This window comes from Lygodium microphyllum, chromosome 5 (assembly GCF_053477565.2).
Source record: "Lygodium microphyllum isolate KBCC chromosome 5, Lygodium_microphyllum_v1.1.10, whole genome shotgun sequence".
NCBI lineage: Eukaryota > Viridiplantae > Streptophyta > Polypodiopsida > Schizaeales > Lygodiaceae > Lygodium > Lygodium microphyllum.
In genome coordinates this window covers 121188288-121206953 of record NC_141139.1, presented here as the reverse complement: position 1 = coordinate 121206953, position 18666 = coordinate 121188288, and the positions used below count along the sequence as shown (strand labels likewise).

At 46.8% G+C, this 18666-nt stretch overlaps 1 protein-coding gene and 1 pseudogene across 2 annotated transcripts in view; one reads left to right on the top strand and one right to left on the bottom strand.

The window, feature by feature from the left end:
• The window catches only part of LOC148036345 (uncharacterized), a 145506-nt gene that overhangs the window by 90360 nt on the left and 36480 nt on the right, over positions 1–18666 (bottom strand). The gene's annotated exons all lie outside the window — the stretch shown is intronic.
• Positions 17460–17940, top strand: LOC148036346 (uncharacterized; annotated as a pseudogene).

The window sequence follows — 18666 nt, the reverse complement described above, 5'->3', positions numbered from 1 at the left end:
CGAACAACCCGTTGCACATTAGAGAGCAATCGTTCAAAAGAAGCATTGTCCTCAGAGGAGAAGTCCAATAAAAATCTATCAATCAATTGCTGCATATAACCCTGAAAGATTAAATGCTTCAAATAAGACGAGTTGAAATGCAAAGGGAGTCTATCTAGAAATTGCTTAAAAGGTGCAATGGGTTGTACAAGCATCTCAAGCTGTAGAGAAAAATGGTCCGACAAGGCATATTGCTACAACACTTTCATTTCCAGCATCTCAGGAAGAAAAGCATCGTCCTGCATGATGTACATGCGGTCCAACCGCAATCATGTAGTTGTATATTGCGCAGAATGAAAAGTAAACCCTGTAGAAGAAGGGTGTAGCCATGACCGGAGATCTTGCTTAAGTACGGCAAGAGCAAACGCATTTCACACATGGCTTTCCGGAGCGTCCATCACCGAATGCTCTGATGTGGACTGTGAAGAATCAACACACATATTAAAATCCCCCATCAAAAAACCCCGTCTGCCAAGTGACAAGGAGGTCTGCAAAGTATTCCAAAGATCCGGGAGGGATAAAAGGTCATTTGGAGTATAGAGCCCAAGTAACCATAAGATCTCTCCTTCAAATAAAACTTCAATCACCACAAAACGACCATGTACATCATTTTTAATAAGAACAGGCTGATATTTCTCATGTACAATCATAAACACACTAGAATAATGCATGGCATGTGTCCCTGCATAAAACAAGCGAAACCCATGGCAATCCACAACTTTTCTTGCTTCACCATGACTCTTGTGCTCAACAGCACACAAGACATCCCACTGATTCTCATGCAATAAACTCCACATGGCATGTTGCTTATTGCGAGAACAAATGCCTTGCACATTCCATGTGGCTATCTTCATGTGTATTCAAAAAAGTAAAATCAAAAACGAGGCAAAGCTTGCCTCAATTTAACCTTTTCTGCTAGAATGTCAAGGACTCCCTCATCCAAAAAATCAGCTAACACGGCAAAAGAGTTCTGACGGCAAGATTTAGAGGTAGACGGTGTATCCACTGTCTTGGGGATGGAACGGGGATAACGACGATCCCATGGGGTAATCACGTTACCTCTAGCATCAAAAGCCAACTTAGCAGGTGGGCCCTTCGGACCATCCGTATATACTTTCCTAGTGGGCTGATTGCGAGGAGCAGAAGAAACTATAGCATAAGTAGTGTGCTCTGAAGACAACATGTCTTTCCTGCGCATATAAGTACGCAAGGAATCTTGTGAAGCATTAGACACAGTATCCGCCATGCCAGCATCAAACCTTTTACATTTTTTGGCACATACATCTACCCAGTCATTGTCACGGGAATCCAAACCCGAAACATGTTGTTTGCCTTTATCCAAAAGTTTAGGTGGCTGGGTCACATCTTGCGACGAAGCATCAAGCACCATATCTTCCATGGGAGGCACAACATGCTCAGCATTTGAAGTCGGTTGCTTCGCTGGACATTCAGCCATAAATGCCCCAATTTTCCACACGAAAAACAATGCCCAGCAAAGTTACCCCATTTCAAACGAAAGTGCAAAGGATGCATGCTAGAGCAATTAAGACGTAACCAAGCAGGCCTTTTCCGAGCAGTGTCCCATAACATATACAAACGGTTACGATTCGTGGCCCTTAGACTCGGGGGAATCAAAACAGTGCCCACAATGGCCATGGCATCCTTTAACAGTGGCCAATAGACAGCCGGACAGTTTTCCACTTCAACCCACACCGGGCATTCGCGTTGAAGCAAGCGCTAAAAATCCGCTGTTGGGCGCCATGGCACAACATGGACCAAACGGCGATCAAAGAACACTGGCAGTTTAGTCAACAGATCGGCACGATGCTTCTCGGATTTCAACAACACCTCATAAAATCCTCAGGGCCCAACAAAAATCTCTTCAACACACTCCCCTTATAGTAGACTTTGCAGCCACTAGCAAATATAGGAAAGCATTGGGATCCTACCAGTGAAGAAGAGTATAACAGCACATTCATAAAACACTGAGAATGAGCGCAAAACATTTTTAGGATCCACAGTGGCTTCCAGAACATCTTCAGTTTCAGAGTCAGAGAACGCTTCATGATTATGTTGAACATAATCACCAAGCAGAGTGTTGGCAAACTCCAACAAATGCTCCCAGTCAACATCCTGAGAATCCACAGAATCAAAAGCAACCTGAGCGTAAGAACGTTCCTGATGATCCATTGTATCTTCCGAAGTATGCTTAGTGCACTTGCCTGCAAGCTGAAAGTCAGGACCAGATGGCATCTTCTCTGTGCAAGGAACCATATCCTCTAGTTCCTCTGTTTCAGAATCCGGACCAAGGGCTGCCTCCGTTTGGTCAATAAAGGCCATGTCCAGACCATCCATGTTGTATCACCACTTTAACAAGAGATCTGAAGCTATTTGCAGGCTGCTCTCTCTCTCTCTGCTGCCACAGTCTGCCTGCTAACCTGTGCAGGGTCACAATCGCGCGCTCCCAGATCCTGACAGTTCTATGGTACGCCGGCTTCTCTCTCTCTCTCTCTCTCTCTCTCTCTCTCTCTCTCTCTCTCTCTCTGTCAATCGCAGAGTAGGGCTCCCCAAGAAGGATTGACGCACGCCAGTTTACAAGATAGGTCAACCAACTGTTCACAGGTAGGCGAGGGCAGGGCTCAAACAGGGCAGAACAGACCCTGCACTGGTCTGACGGAAGAGCTCAAGCAGCGCACGAGGCAGGTACGCACGTCCGCTGGTCAGGGGAAGCACGTCCACAGGCAGGTAAGCACGTCCTCTCTCTCTCTCTCTCTCTGTGTGTGTGGCTGCCTCAGCCTGCGTGCAGAAGCAGGGCAGAATTGCGCAGGCGCAAGCCCGATAGAGCCAGCACAAGAGGTCAGGTCGTTGCAATAGAAGGGTCATGACAAGCCGCCATCTCTCTCTCTCTCTCTCTCTCTCTCATTGAATATTCAAAGTGTCAAGACAACCCACAAGCCAATCAAGAGTCCATGCAAAGTTCAAATTTGATGCATTATGAACTCTTGCAAATCACAATCAAATTTCAGTCTATTCTCAATTCCAAGGTAATCATCCATTTATATTGTCTAATTTTAAGGGAAACTAGAATAATTGGGGCAATTCAAAGCAATTTGGAGCTATGGGGATAATCGAGTCAATTTTGGGACATTCGGGTCAATTTGGAGCATTGAGAATTATTGGGGCAATTAGAGAGACATTCTTTGGGGCAACTTGGTCATGCAAGGCATATTTGGGGCACTTAAGTCATATGTCGTTCCCCTCGCTCCCGTTCCCCCACCTTGGACATTCCCCCCGTTCTAGGGGGTCTCATTCCCGTTCTCATTCCCCGTTCCAGGTAACTATGATAAAGACATATGACCAGGAAGGATCCTCCCTCTTTACATACATAAAGAGTAGACTCCAATGAGCTGTTAATGAACCCTTGGCTAAGTAAAAAGATATCAATTCTCGCATACAAGCTTGGGGAGCTTGCTTCAAACCATATAAAGCCTTTTTCAACCTGCATACCAAGTGTTTGAATCCCTCAACTGCAAAAACAATGGGCTGCTATACATACACTTCTTCTTGAAGTTCCCCATGTAAAAATGCAATCTTAGTATCAAGTTGTGGTGCACAATCTAACCATGATGGGCAGCCAAAGCAACAATAGATCGAATGATAGTCATGCAAAATGTAGGAGCAAATGTCTCCTCATAGTCAATGCCTTTCTTTTATGTGTAGCTTTTGGCCACAAGCTTGGCTTTATACTTGTCAATGGATCCATTTGCATTTCTTTTTAGCTTATAGACTCACTTTGTACCAATGGCTTTCTTCCCAACAGGCAATGTCACTAAATCCCATGTTTGATTCTTTATGATAGAATCAAATTCAGCTTGCATTGCTGCCATCCAATGCACACTTTGTTGTGCATCCTCAAAACGTTCAATCTCCTCATCATCAAGTGTATGTGCTACCATAACACTCCATTGTATTAGCATCATCATGTAGACAAGCTTGTCTTCTAGTACAACCAGCAATAGGAGCATCCAAGTGACTATCTTTGTAGTCTGCAAGTACCATCTAGGCATCTGCCTAGCTTCTTGATTATGTATAATCTTCTGTTGAATTTCAAATTCAGCATCTTGCTGAATATTCAAATCAGTCATAGGCTGAATTTCTGCATTGCTCAATGGAGCAGCGGGCTGAACATTATGTTCACTTGTTGAAGCTCCAATTGTATCACCAAAAGAAATAAGCAACAGCCCTTCAAATACATCATTGGCAGCTTGATAAGTATCAAAACTAGCAAAAGATAATTCAGAGTTTTCAAAAAACCCACATCCCTTCTGACAAATACTTTCTTGGAGACACGATCATACAATCTATATCCTTTGCTCTCACTGTTGTACCCTACAAAAATCCATTCAACAGCCTTGTTGTCCAACTTCTTTCTTAGTACCTTGGGAATGTGAACATACGCAAGACACCCAAAAGTACAAAAATACCCAACAGAAGGTTTTCGGCTATTCCAAGCCTCAAAAGGCGTAACATTCTTTAATGCCTTGATAGGGCACCTGTTCAAAACATGGCACGCACACGTAATTGCTTCCATCCAAAAACTATGTAGCAAACTATTTGCTTTTAGCATACATCTGGCTATCTCCATGAATGACCATTTCTTCCTCTTTGCAACCCCATTCTGTTGTGGAGTATATACAGTAGTGTACTGATGGACAATGCCTTTCTGCTTCAAAAAATTATTCATCATGCAAGACATGTATTCCCTCCCTCGGTTCAAATAGAGAGTCTTAATCTTGCAATTGATTTTCAACAAGTGCAAGAAAAGCTAAAAATGCATCATACACCTAACTTTCACCAATGAGTAGACCCAACAAAAACGAGTAAAGTCATTAATGAAAGTGACAAAATAATATCCACCCAATGACTTTGTGTGCATAGGGCCACATACATCCGAATGCACAATCTATAATCTGACAGTTGCCTTAAAAGCAACATCACGAGGAAACAAAAAACAATGCATTTTTCCCAAATTGCATCCCTCACATATATGCTCAGGAGATCTCTCAGAGAGGTAAGCCATCTAGCATCTGTGTACACTACATAGGCATCAAACTGCCATAATTAACATGCCCCATGCAAGTATGCCATAACTCTGCCTATGGCATAGCAGGAGTAAGAGTAGATGCTAAATAGACCAACTGATCAACTGAACAAGCATCTAACTCATAGAGTCCATGACATAATGTGCCAATCAAAACAAAAGTCATGAGTTCTTTATCTCTGACTATACATTTGTCATCATCACATGTAACTTGTATACCACACTGTGCCAAAGAAGAAATGGACAACAAATTCTTCTTTATACCTAGCACAAATAATGCATCCTGTAAATGGAGAGTAGATCCATCAATGGCTATCAACACAATCTCCCCAATGCCTCTAACAAGGTAAGATTCATTGTTGGCACACTACACAGACTTGCCAACAGGAGCTGTAGTAACAAAGGAAAACAAATCCCTATAGGATGTAATATCTCTAGAAGCACCACTGTCAAAGAACTAAGTGCTAACATCCTCAGTAGAGCAAAATGCTCTATCAGTCCAAGAAGAGTCATAACTGCAAGTGTAGAAACAATAGTCACAGCCTACAACAAAAGAGGCAAACTTGGTAGTAGTAGAAGGTGCATCAAAAACAGACATCTCTAACTCCTCCTCCTTGGCTATGCGCTTCTTACATTTTGTGATATAATGACTTGGCTTCTTGCAATAGTGGCACTTACCCTTCTTGGCTTGCATACCCCCCTGTTTCTTGTTGCTCCATGAAGTACCTAAACTCCCAGAACTATACGAATCATTTTTAGACAGGCTACCCTTGCCCTTCTACCTTGCTATAAAAGCCTACTCAAAGGCTATTACATCCACCCCACTATTCTTTCTTGTTTGCTCTACTTCTAAGAGCAAACTAATCAATTGAAGAAAAGTAAGTAGATGTGGAGAAATTCTCATAGTGAGATTTAAGGCCATATGAAAGGCCAAATAAGAGGGCGGCAATGAATTCAAAGTAGTAGAGAACAACTGCGCATCCAAATAATACTCATCTATATTCATAAGTTGCTTACACAAGTCCTGAATTTTATTGAGATGATCATGCATAGAATCACCTTCATCCATCTTCACATTCTCAAGCTCTTTCTTCGAGAAAGAGATGCATGTCTCATTTTTTCTAACAACTGGGAGAAGCAAAAGCCACATGCCCTCTCTGATCTGCATAGCATCCTAGCTCCTTTAGCACTGTATTCAAAGTAAGCTCACGCCCGTCACGCCAGCTGCTCCCGCTTCATCTGATCATGCACGTCCCGGATCGATCACGCCTGTTTCGTTAGCTCGCCCCCCTCCACGCTGACTCCCCCCACCCGACGGCTCACAACAACCCGCCCCGCCTCGCCGTCTTTCGCCCCTGCCTTGACAGTTTGCCCCCCCCCCCCCAACCATATCCTGCCATATTGCCCCCGCCCCGACAGACCGCGCCCTCCCCGCCTGCCCGTCTTTCGCCCCCGCCCTGATAGTTTGCCCCCCCCTCCCCGCCATATCCTGCCATATCGCCCCTGCCCCGAAACCATGCCCTCCCGCCTACCCGTCTTTCACCCCCACCCCCGACAGTTCGCCATGCCCCCCAGTCAAACACCTTGCGTGTCGTCCTCTCTGAGGAGCAGCTCTTAGCCATCCGAGCTAAGGAGCTGAAGCTAAAGGAAACAGTGATTTATGGTCAGGTAGTAGGACATTCCCCAGCCAGGGCCCAGCTTCGGGACTAGCTTCACTCCACGCTGCGCATCGGCACAGCGTAGATCGTGGAGGCGGTCCTAATGGGCAAAGGGATTTTCATGGTCAGGCTCAGCTCGGTAAACGCAACTCGTAAGTTGCTTGCCAATTCACCATATGCGACCACAAAGGGGGTCATATACATGGTCTGGTACGATGGCTTTACTATGGAGGCATTTGCACTGCATAACAGGTTTCTTCGGCACCCGGTCACCCTTCTTTTCCCCTGCCTAGCGATAGAGTATTGCCAATTGGTGGAAGAATTTGGACGGCTCTTCGGCACTATCCTTCCCGCGTCCTTCGCGGATGCAGTGACAGCTGCAAGAGTCCCAAAGATACGGGTGCCAGTGAAAGAGGTCAAGAATATCCCACAGTTCCTAGAGATTGAGGTGGGCGGGCACTCCTTTAGGCAGCAGGTCATTGTGACGGGGCAGCCAGGGCAGTGCCTGCGCTACCACGACTTTGGGCATCAAGCAGCAGGTTGCACGAGTATCGAAGCCAAGGTGGCTCCGCCGATATGCCCGCAAGTGGACGCTTACGACTTCACACGGGTCCAGAGACGACAAAGAGGAAGACGGCAGAGGGGGGGGGGGGGGGGGTGCAGCCAGCATCTCAAACCCAGCCTCAACAACAAGAAGCAGGTGGGCGAGCAACGCCCCCTCAGCAGAGCACTCCACAGTCCCCCCTGCCCGCCCCACTCGACAGGACCACAACCCCCCATATCCACCACCAGTGCCACAGACTACCTCTCCTGAGTCCCCATAGCCCCCACAAGCACCTCCGCCCACATTCTGTTAGAAATGCGGGATCTAGAGCATGGCAAAGGCGGAAGCTATGGAGGATGGAAGATGAAGATACTACTCATGTTGACATTGACAAAGAAGACAACTGTTACACAAGTGAATTAGGTTTCAAGATTGAGACTTGAACTCATAAACACAATCTTGTGTAGGACTGACAATGACACAAAGACTTGACAGAAAGAGACAAGTACTATTGCATTATCTTCATATGAAAGTGATAGTCAAGTACATCATTATATAGGATTGCTTGGTAGCACATTTCATCACTGTGCCTATGGGATTTGTCTCTCTTCCTAGAATGAACTGCATCTTCCTAGCCTAGTTGTTCCATACAATGCGGGATCTAGAGCATGGCAAAGGCGGAAGCTATGGAGGATGGAAGATGAAGATACTACTCATGTTGACATTGACAAAGAAGACAACTGTTACACAAGTGAATTAGGTTTCAAGATTGAGACTTGAACTCATAAACACAATCTTGTGTAGGACTGACAATGACACAGAGACTTGACAGAAAGAGACAAGTACTATTGCATTATCTTCATCTTCCATCCTCCATAGCTTCCGCCTTTGCCATGCTCTAGATCCCGCATTTCTAACACATTCCATATCTCCCCCCCAACCACTAACCCTAGCCCACAGCCCCCCCCCCCACACCCGCCATATACCTCTGTCCATCCCACCATCCCTCGATCACCCTCCCCCCCACCACCCCCCGTACCAAGCAACCCCCTTGATCCGTCAGGTGATCCCCCCCAGACCCACCCCCCCCCTCCCTCCACAGGAGGTGATGAGCCACACACGCGTACATCCTTCTCGCACCAGCAGTCCTCCCCCTCCCATACAACCACCAGCTCATGCACCTCTGCTGCCTGTTACACTTTCCCGAGACAAGCACACCTGTTGCCACAGGAGTTCTTCCACAGTGGCCCATGGTCCTACTTGAGAGTTGCGGAGCGCAGAGAGTTCCCACTACCTCTAGAGGTGGGGATCTTCGTGGTTCATAAGTCAAGGAGAGGCAAGGTCCATCTACTAGCACCACCAGATGGACCAAGCTACGCCTTTTTTCTTCAGTCCTCACTCAGGGGAGTGGACGACGACACAGATAGAGGAAGAGTTGAAGAGTCAGGTGGCGGACCACACCTCCCAGTGGATGGGAGAAGAAGGACTAGCATTGTTTGCACAGCAATGGCTTGGTTGCATGATGGATATTAACTGGTGGGCTAGTGCCAAGGTCCCTCACCTGAGCATTATCTTTCGAGCCCCTCCACAGTGGAGAGCTCCGAGGAATGTGATCAAGTGGCCCCTGGCATAGGCAGCCCGTTTCTACCAATGCATAGAGTCCCAACTCTCAGCATGGTTGATAGGTGCATTGATAGTACCACCTAGAACATCTATTACCCCTATGGTCCGTCGGCCAAGGGCCACCATGGGGGATTGGAGTTCGCCGTCCAAACCAGCGGCAAAGCGTACTTGCATGCCTCATAGCTTCTTCTCTTCATCAGCAGCCTCCACACCGAACAGATGCCTATTCGATCAGTCCAGGTTTCCCCATGAGCTTACACCTTGCATCTTGGAATGTGAATAGCCTCCACTACAGTGGGGCACGTGGTTCCACGAAATTGATTGTCGGCAGGAGCTGCAGTCTGCCCTTGCCGAATGGATCGATATCTTACTTCTATAGGAGCACAAGCTCACCCCCACCCAAGCCCAACGGGTAGGGAAGGTACTCCCAGGCAGCTTGCACACTTATTGGGAGCATGCCATAGGTGCCCATGGCAGGAGTGGAGGCGTATGCACCTCTATTGGTCCAAGTCTTACCGCTTGTGTACGAGACCACAGGACGATAGTGGCAGGGAGGGTGCTATGGATCAGATTGGATATTGGGGACTCGTGCCTTGGAGTCCTTAATATCTATGCCCCTACGAAGGTTAGGGCACACAGTAGGTTCTGGGAGGGGATCGCAGAAGGACTCCCAGAGGTGGATTCCTGGATTGTTAGCGGAGACTTCAACAACCTAGAGGCTTTGGAGGACCAGCAGGATAGAGGGAGAAACTACCAAGGCATGGCCGAGGAGGAGCAGGAGGCATGGGAGGTCTTTCTACTGGCATAGAAGCACGCGATGCTTGGAGAGACCCTGCCTTCCACAGGAGGGAGAGGTCGTTGGACTTCTCTTGGGGACACAGGCAGCTAGGTGGAGTCCTACTGGAGCGGTTAGACAGGTTTTGTGTGGGAGAGTGGGGAGACTCTTGGGGAGGCCAGATTGGGCAGTTGGCAAGCACCACATTGTCCGATCATTGCCCAATTCTCCTGACACTAGATCCCCCAGCATCTACCCTAGATACACGATCTTGTCGGATCCCTGACTCGATCTATAAGAGGGAGGAGGTGACGAGATAGATAGAGCAGATTTGGACCAGAGAGTGGGACAAGAGGGACCAGATCGCAAAGGAGGTTGCATAGGTCCTAGCTGAGTCGAGCAGAATCTGCCAAGAGGCAGTCATACGGGCCAAGTAGCAGAGCTGGGAGGAGGAGAGAGCACTCCGGCGGGACCTTGCAGCCACACAAAGATTATTACAGGAGACACCAGGGGATCCCACTCTCCACGCATAGGAGGTGTACGCGTGAGCAGCCATTGCTGGCCTAGAGGACAGCCACTCAAAGTTCTCTTTCCGCACCTCAGCAGCTTTCTAGGCGCGGAAGGGGAACACGATGTGCAGGGAGTGTTTCTAGGTGCACCAGCCTCGCACCTCAGGAGAGTAGATACGCAACCTCCGAGATCAGTATGGGAGGACCCATTCTAGCCCAGACGAGATGATGGAGATTGCCACCGACTACTACAATCGCCTCTTCCAGTAGGAGATAGCCTCAGCTAGAGGACAGCGATGTAGACAGCAGGTCTGGGATAACATCCTGTCCCTTGTCACAGAGAAGATGGGAAGCTCCCTCCTATCCCCCTTCACAAAGAAGGAACTAGAGAAGGCTTTCCATACACAGGACGGGCAAAAATGCCTGGGAGAGGATAACCTCTCTAAGGCTTTCTTCACTACCTTCTGGGAAGTGGTGAAGGACCCCCTACTGATGCTCTTTCAGGAGATTTTCACTTCAAGACAGATGCTAGGGAGTCTTTCAGCAAGCCTTATCAGTCTTCTCCCCAAAGGGAGAGACCGGTTGGAGCTTTCCCAGTGGAGACTGATCACCTTATTGTCAGTGGCCTGTAAGGCGCTGGCAAAGATGATTGGTAGACGACTACACCCCGTGCTTCCAGACATCATCCATGACACACAGACAAGCTTTGTCCAGGATAGGAGCATCCTAGACAACGTATTCACCTTCTTTGAGGCAACAAAGTGGGCCTAGCACAGTGGGCAAAGACTGGACGTACTGCTCTTGGATTTTGAGAAAGCCTATGACAGGGTGGAATGGGATTTCCTAGAGGGCACCATGGTGAGGTTGGGTTTCCCCCAGGCTTGGATTTGCGGGGTCTCTACACTTTACAGATCGGCCACCGGCAAGGTTCTCATAGGAGGTAGGCGAGGGGAGGAGTTTCAGCTAGAGAGATTAGTCCAACAGGGCTGCTCCCTGGCCCCCTACCTGTTCCTTCTCTTTGCAGAGGCGATGTCTCACTTCCTTAGGTCACGTGTGAGCAGATTACGTGGCCTCCGACTTCCAGTAAGAGAGAAGACCAAATTGTTAGACTCGGAGTATGCAGATGATACAGTGCTCTACATAGAGGACGACGAGTTGATGCTGGAGAGAGTAAGGCTGGCTCTTGAGGTGTTCTGTTCTGCAGCGGGAGCAAAAATCAACTGGCAAAAGTCAGTTGGTTTCCTCACAAACCCGGACTCTAGCATGGAGTGGGGTGTCCACCTGGGATTTAGATGGGTAAGCAGAGGACAAATCGTCCAGTACCTAGGGTTCCAAGTGGGACTCGACATCACTCCCGCCCAACAGTTTCTTCCAGTCCTCGATTCTATTCGGAGAAAGCTGACCTACTGGAGCAGGGCTCGTCTCTCACTAGCCGGCTAAGCCCTGGTGACTAACCAAGTCCTCCTAGCGATGGCCTGGTATATCGCCTCGTGTTGGTGCTTCTCCTCTTCCTGCATAATGCAGCTTGGCTGCCTAGTGCGGAATTTCCTTTGGTCCAGGTCAGACACCTCCAAGGATTCCAGGGCCAAGGTGGCGTGGGCGACCATCATACGACATCGGTCAGAGGGAGGGCTTGGGATCATAGACCTAGAGTATCAGAGTATGGCTCTTTTGGCCAAGCTAGTTGTCGACGGCCTCACATCGGGAGGGCAGACCTGGAAGGTCCTATTGCAGAAGGGTCTTTAGGACTGTAGACCGAGGCTTGGCGGTGAGTGGAGACCGTTCCTAAGATGAATCTTCACGTCAGCCTAGATCGCCCCCCGCAATCACCCTTCCTACGCAGCTTGCTCTGCGTGTGGCAGGGCCTCCTTAAGGCCATAATCCAGAGCCCTCCAAGCTACCAAGAGGAGATAGATTGTCGGCTGGTAATTTGGAACCCCCAGGTCAGGGACCGAGAAGGGGCATAGATTGGCTCGCGCCACCACATCGAGTAGGTTGTTTGGGAGGCTGGCCCGGCTCGTACCATCAGGACATAGTGGGAGGTGTACAGGATAGTGGACAAGGAGGTGCTGCAGCAAGTATCAAGCTGCCAGCGAGGAGTGGAGCTGAGGAGAAGGGAGATAGACGCAACGATACCTCAGGAGTAGCTTGCTCCCCCGATACAAGAGCTGATAGAGCCCGAGGAGGTATGGGCCGCTAAGTTTTCACCAGCAGGCATCCCCCTACAAGTGGCAGGAAGAAGAGTGGGTGGCGCTCCACCTGGGACCTTTTTCACAGTGCAAAGGGGGGGGGAGGGGGGGGGATCTGGCTTTTAACAAAGGGGAGTAGGATGAGAGGATAGCTGTCCTTTCATGGAAGAGGATCCGGGTGATTGGCCTTCAGGGAAAGACATGGCGGCTGGACCCTTTGGTCTTTTGGTAGGGGCTCAAGGAGTGGTGCCTCTGGATCTAGGAAGGAAGGCCACTTGATGAGCTAGAGTGGGATTCAGGGAGTGGTTTTGGCCGGCCACTGTGGTCACCAAGAAGCCACCGAGGTTCCTAGAGTACACCGCCAGGATTGGCAGACACGTACTGATGCAGGAGGCTATGGATTGGGCGCCGTCACGTAGCAGACACTGGGCAGAGCACAGAATCACGGAGCCGTTCTGATGAACCTTCTAGCACCACCTATGGAACAGCTGGAGGCCGAGGAGGGTATCGTATTTTTTATGGCTGGTGGCACATGGAGGCTTGGCGGGGGGAAGCTGGCTTGCCCAAATGCAGGAGGGAGTTTGTAAGCGCTACACACAGCAGTCTATGGAAACCCCAAAGCACTGCCTTTGGTCGCGTGAGCGGCACAGCTCGTGTGGAGAGGAGTATGTTGCATCCTTCGCCGCATAGCACCCAGCCTTGGATATATCTCTTGGGGAGCTTTTTGCTGGCAAGCGGTCAACCAAGGCCGTCACCTTCTGTATGAGGCCGGGATGCAGGATACGATATTCATTATCGAGGCAAGGTCGTGCGCAGTGGTGGATTTAGAGGCTCTACCCATCCGCTAGGTACTGGAGTCCACAACAAATTGCTCTGAGGTATGGGAAATCATAGGGAGTCTTACTGGTTGGCATATCTAGAAGGCGTGGTGTCAGGTGGCTTTCGACGGAGAGAGACTTTCAGTACAGGAGACCTTAACAGAGCTTTGGACCTCCATCATCCACTCCCTTGGAGGCCGATAGGATCAGGTACAGGGCGAGTCCAGGGCTCATCAGGAGCTCCGATGTCATTTCATACGCACTTGGAGCGGCCAGGACCTGTTCTTCGTGATGCAGGCAAGCAGCCCTAGATGGCGATACACCCCCCCTCCATGGCTTCTTACCCCCATCCCCCCCAGACCGCCTTGAGAGGCTTGTATATATGATGTATCTATGACTTTCATCAGCTCCAGCTTGTCTGTTGAGCATGAGTACTCCGTTGTAATCAGTTTTTTTTTAGTAATATAATCAGCCACATTTTACTTGCAAAAAAAAAAGTCTCATTTTTTCTAGCAAACATGTACTTAAGTATCAACCATGCTTCTCATGAAAAAGCTACAGATCTCATGTGCGGCATGATAGACCGCTGAACTGCCAATGCAATCAATAACAATGCTTGAGCATCCCATGTGTCCCAAGCCTTTTGTGTTGCTAATCTCTGGGAAAGTGGCTGAGCTAGACGGGCTCAGCGGGCCTTTGACCATGTCCTCCTGAAGGAGGTCTTACAAGAGCCACAACTCCAGGCCGAACTTCTTCACCGGTGACATAATCCCAAAGATTCTTTGCAATCAGCACATTTTTCATCATAAAAGACCATAGAGAATAGTTGTTTCCATCCAACCTATCCTCCTTGGATACATATGTGAATACATCACCTTGTCCCTGATTGGCCATGGTAAATGTCACTGTTCAAAGAGCACAAGAGCAAGACTTCAACCTAGAACAACCTAGAAATCTGAGAATTTCCAAAAACTACAACAAGCACCCTGCTGTAATTAGCAAATCTGATCACACTCTGTCAAAAATTGTCCAATGTACACGCTATCCAAGGCAAAACAGTGCTCAGAGGCACAAAAAATGCAAAAACCCCAAACTTTTGTTGTCCAAAATGCACAAATTCAATCTATTGCAAACTGACACTAATGTACATTTGCCAATGTCTCAGCTGAATTCTGGCCCAAAAATCAAGAAATCTCTGCAATAAATGTGTCCCCAGACACACACAGAAACAAAGATAGGCTGCCTGCGGACAAGCCACTTTCTGAAGATCAAATCTGAATTAAAATTTAATATTTTTTTATTTTTTCCACTGATACTAACTAAGCAGAGTTGGACCAGAGATAGGCAGACCTATGGCAACAACAGTGCAGTTGCAAGACCAGACGGGTGGACCTAGCAGACCTGTGGCAGCGCAAGAACAAGGCACAGGCTGACGAGGGCTGGGGGCAATGCTGTGGTGGTGGAGCTGCCAGAGCAGGTCACAAATGGCTGGAGACTGGGATGGAGGACTGGAGCGTTGGAGGCATACCTACTTGGTGGAGGCGCAAACAAGGAAGCGGACCTGCAGGTGGTAGCGCTAGCAGACTAGTGGCGTCCAGCTGGAGCAGTGGCTCAACTGGCGGGCTCTGCAGTTGGCAGGCGGATATGCTATTGGTGGGACTGGAGCTGCGGACAATGCAAGTGGCAACTCAACTAGTGGTGGCCAAGAGCTCAGTTGAACTAAAGGTCTGCTCTAATACCAAATGTGAGAGGAAGCACAGAGATCGAAGCTCAATTGAGAGTACAGTTGACAATGAGGAGAGTGTGAGAGTGAAGACACGACTCCCTATACAATCTTGAAAAGAGTGTAATGTGCAAGTACAAAGTACAACCCTTAAACCTTAGGGTTGTTAACATGTGTTCACACCCGAAAGGTGTAAAACATGATAAGTGCCCAAACTGTGTAACATAAGCACATAAAATAAAGGAGACTAAAACTCGAGGGAAAAACCCTCTAGTAAGGAGAGTAAAAAGTGCCCCAGTATCCTAACACTCCTATGTGAGTGTAGGCATGAGTCAAACCCAACATTGATTCCGAAACTCCTTGAACGACTTGATAAAGCCAAAGTCTTCACCAAGATAGATCTTTGTGGCACTTACAATATTGAGAGGATAAAGGAAGGTGATGAACGAAAGACGACTTTTCCCACAAGGTATGGGCATTTTGAATATGTTGTCATGTCATTTGGCCTCACGAATGCTCCAGTAGTTTTCCAACATATAATGAATGATATCTTTCGAGAATAATTGGACAACTTTATTATGATCTATCTGAATGACATCTTGATCTTTTCCAAGAACCAAGAGAAGCATGAGCATCACATCAAATTAATGTTAAATAAATTGCAAGTAGGCTTGTATGCAAAGCTAAAAAAGTGTTATTTCCATCAAACTGAAGTTCAGTTTTTGGGGTACATATGTCTAAGAAAGGAATTTCTATGGACCCTAAGAAGATACAAATTGTTACAGAATGGGAGACTCCTTCAATTATGCAAGATGTTCAATATTTCTTGGGATTCGCAAATCTTTATTGAATCTTCATCAAGGATCACTCTAATATTGCTGCCCCTCTAACCAACCTAACTCAGGACAAGTTTGTATGGGATCAGAAGCCTGAACAAGCTTTTGAAAGATTAAAGCAAGCCTTCACCTCATCAGCCATTCTCATCCATACAAATCCATTGAAGCCCTTTATCATGGAGACAAATGCCTTAGATTTTGCACTTGCAGTTGTTCTATCCCAAACCGGTAGTGGCGATCAAGTTCATGCAATAGCTTTCTACTCGAGAAAATTCTCTATTGTAGAAATCAACTACGAAATTCATGATAAAGAACTTCTAGCTATTGTAGACTCCTTGGAGACTTGGTGACACCTACTTAAAGGTGCCCCTCGTTAGATCACTATCTATATGGATCACAAGAATCTAAAATATTTTATGGCTTTTTATGTCTTGAATCATCGCCAAGCAAGATGGAGTGATTTCCGATCCAAATTTGACTTCGTCATTACATATAGGCCTAGCCACCAGCAAAGAAATCCAGATGCTTTATCTCAAAGATCCTACCTAGGACCCAAAGAAGATGATGAAGCCCATGAACAACAGAATTCAATAATCTTGAAACCTAAGTAACTAAAGTTAAGGGCAATTATCAACAAAGTGCTAGAAGACTTTGGGTTCTTATCAAAGGTCAAGAAGGAAATTATAGAAGACTCATTTGCCAAGGACATAAGGAGATGATTACATCAAGGCCAAGAACAAACTCAAAGGGATTTTTAGGACATGGATGGGCTACTCTATTATAAAGGACTCCTCTAGATACCTCCCGGTTCTTTGCAACTGGATATATTCAAGAAGAAATGTGACCTCCCCTCAGCAAGGCATTTTAGGGTTTTCAAGACAATCGAGCTAGTTCCAAAGGATTTTTGGTAGCCGCAAATGTGAAAACTAGTTAAGAACTTTGTGCGTTCTTATGACACATGCAATTGAGCTAAAGTTCCTCATCATCAACCTCATGGCCTTCTTCAACCATTACCTATTCCAACTAAGCCATGGTCATCCTTATCCATGGACTTCATTGTTAAACTAGCTTCTTCCAAAGGATATGATTCTATCTTGGTGGTGGTTGATCGATTCACAAAAAATGGCACGCTTTATCCCAACAACCAAGCGTATCAATGGAGAAGGGACAACAAGGCACTTCCTAAAACAGGTATATCAATACCCCAAGTTACCTGATGATATTGTCTGTGACCACGGCTCCTAGTTTATATTTGGGTTTTGGAGGAGCCTCTTTAAACTTCTAGAAGTACGAGTGAATCTTTCTTCAACCAATCACCCACAAAGCAAAGGACAAATAGAAAGAGTGAATCAAGTCTTGGAGCAATATCTTCGATGTACAATCAACTATAATCAAGACAATTGTGTGGATCTATTACCCCTTGCTAAGTTTGCATACAATAATTCCTCCCATGCCTCCTCTCAATTCACACCATTCTTTGCTAATTATGGTCGGTACCCAAGGATAGACAATCTTGTAAGATCACAAGAGAAGAATCCAACTGCTATAGACCTAGCTCAACATCTCCTTGATATTCATAAAGAGTCGCAAGCACAAATCAAACAAGCTCAAGAGAAATATAAGAGAAATGGAAATAAGCTTCACATGCAACATCCATCATACAAAATTGGAGATCAAGTTTGGCTTCTTTACTGTGATCTGCATTCTTCTCACCCCTCCCAGAAACTCAATTATCAACAACTTGGGCCCTTCAAGATTCTTAGCGAAGTAAATCCAGTCACCTATTGTCTCCAGCTTCCCCAGTCCATGAAAATCCATTCTATATTCCATGTTTCAGTCTTGGAGCCATATCATACATCCAATATCCTTGGAAGAATACCAAAGTCATCACCTCTAATCATAATTGAAGATCACCAAGAATATGAATTAGACAAAATCCAAGATTCGAGAATTTCAAGAGGTAGATTACAGTATCTGGTCCATTGATGCAAGTGAATGAACATGGGAACCAACTTCACATCTTCAAAGATCTCCTGTTAAGCTTTGGAAATTTCATCTTCAACACCCAACCAAGCCAAGGCCTATTCAAAAGCACACCACTGCCTCTCGTAGAATTTGGTGCTAGAAGGTGGGGGGGGGGGGGGAGAGGGGGGAGGGGGGGTAATGTAATAGATTTTCAAGCAAGGACAACCCTTGAGTTCGTATGCAAGCTGGTACAACCCCTTGTTCCCTGAAGTTTCTAGAAGATTCTAGAATATTGTAGAAGAGATTTGCATTATCATTGATGTTAGCATGCCATGTGTCAATAACCATGTCATTCCATGTGTCAATGTGCATGTCATGCCACGTGGCATCTTCTTTTAACGACATGTATTCCCCTTAACCTCCCTAGGCTATAGTATAACTAGGGGTCATGGGCTGCCCTTCAATCTTGCCAATACCAGTTGTGAGGATCCTGTGAGGTAAGCCCTCTTACAGTTCTTGTTCTAATCTTATCTTGTATTGATTCTTGTCTTGTCTTGTAATCAAGCTAACCTCCTGTGAGTATTCTCTTGTAATCGAGTTCTCTTATAATCAAGTTATTAGTCAACCAAGCTCTAGTTCAATTTCACTTCAATTTCTTCTCTTATAAGTTGTGAGAGCAATCTCCTCACTGTCAAAAAATTTGAAGTGAGCAATGCGCAGTGGCGATGCAATGTCGGGCGATGAAAATGTCAGGTAAAGAGCAAAACGTGAGCAAGAGTAGAGAGTCAGAGTCAGAGAGAGAGATGCACGATGTTCTTGGGTACAATTTGTTGTGTGTACCTCTTTAGGTTTTAGATAGATATATATGAAATATAAATGTGCTAAG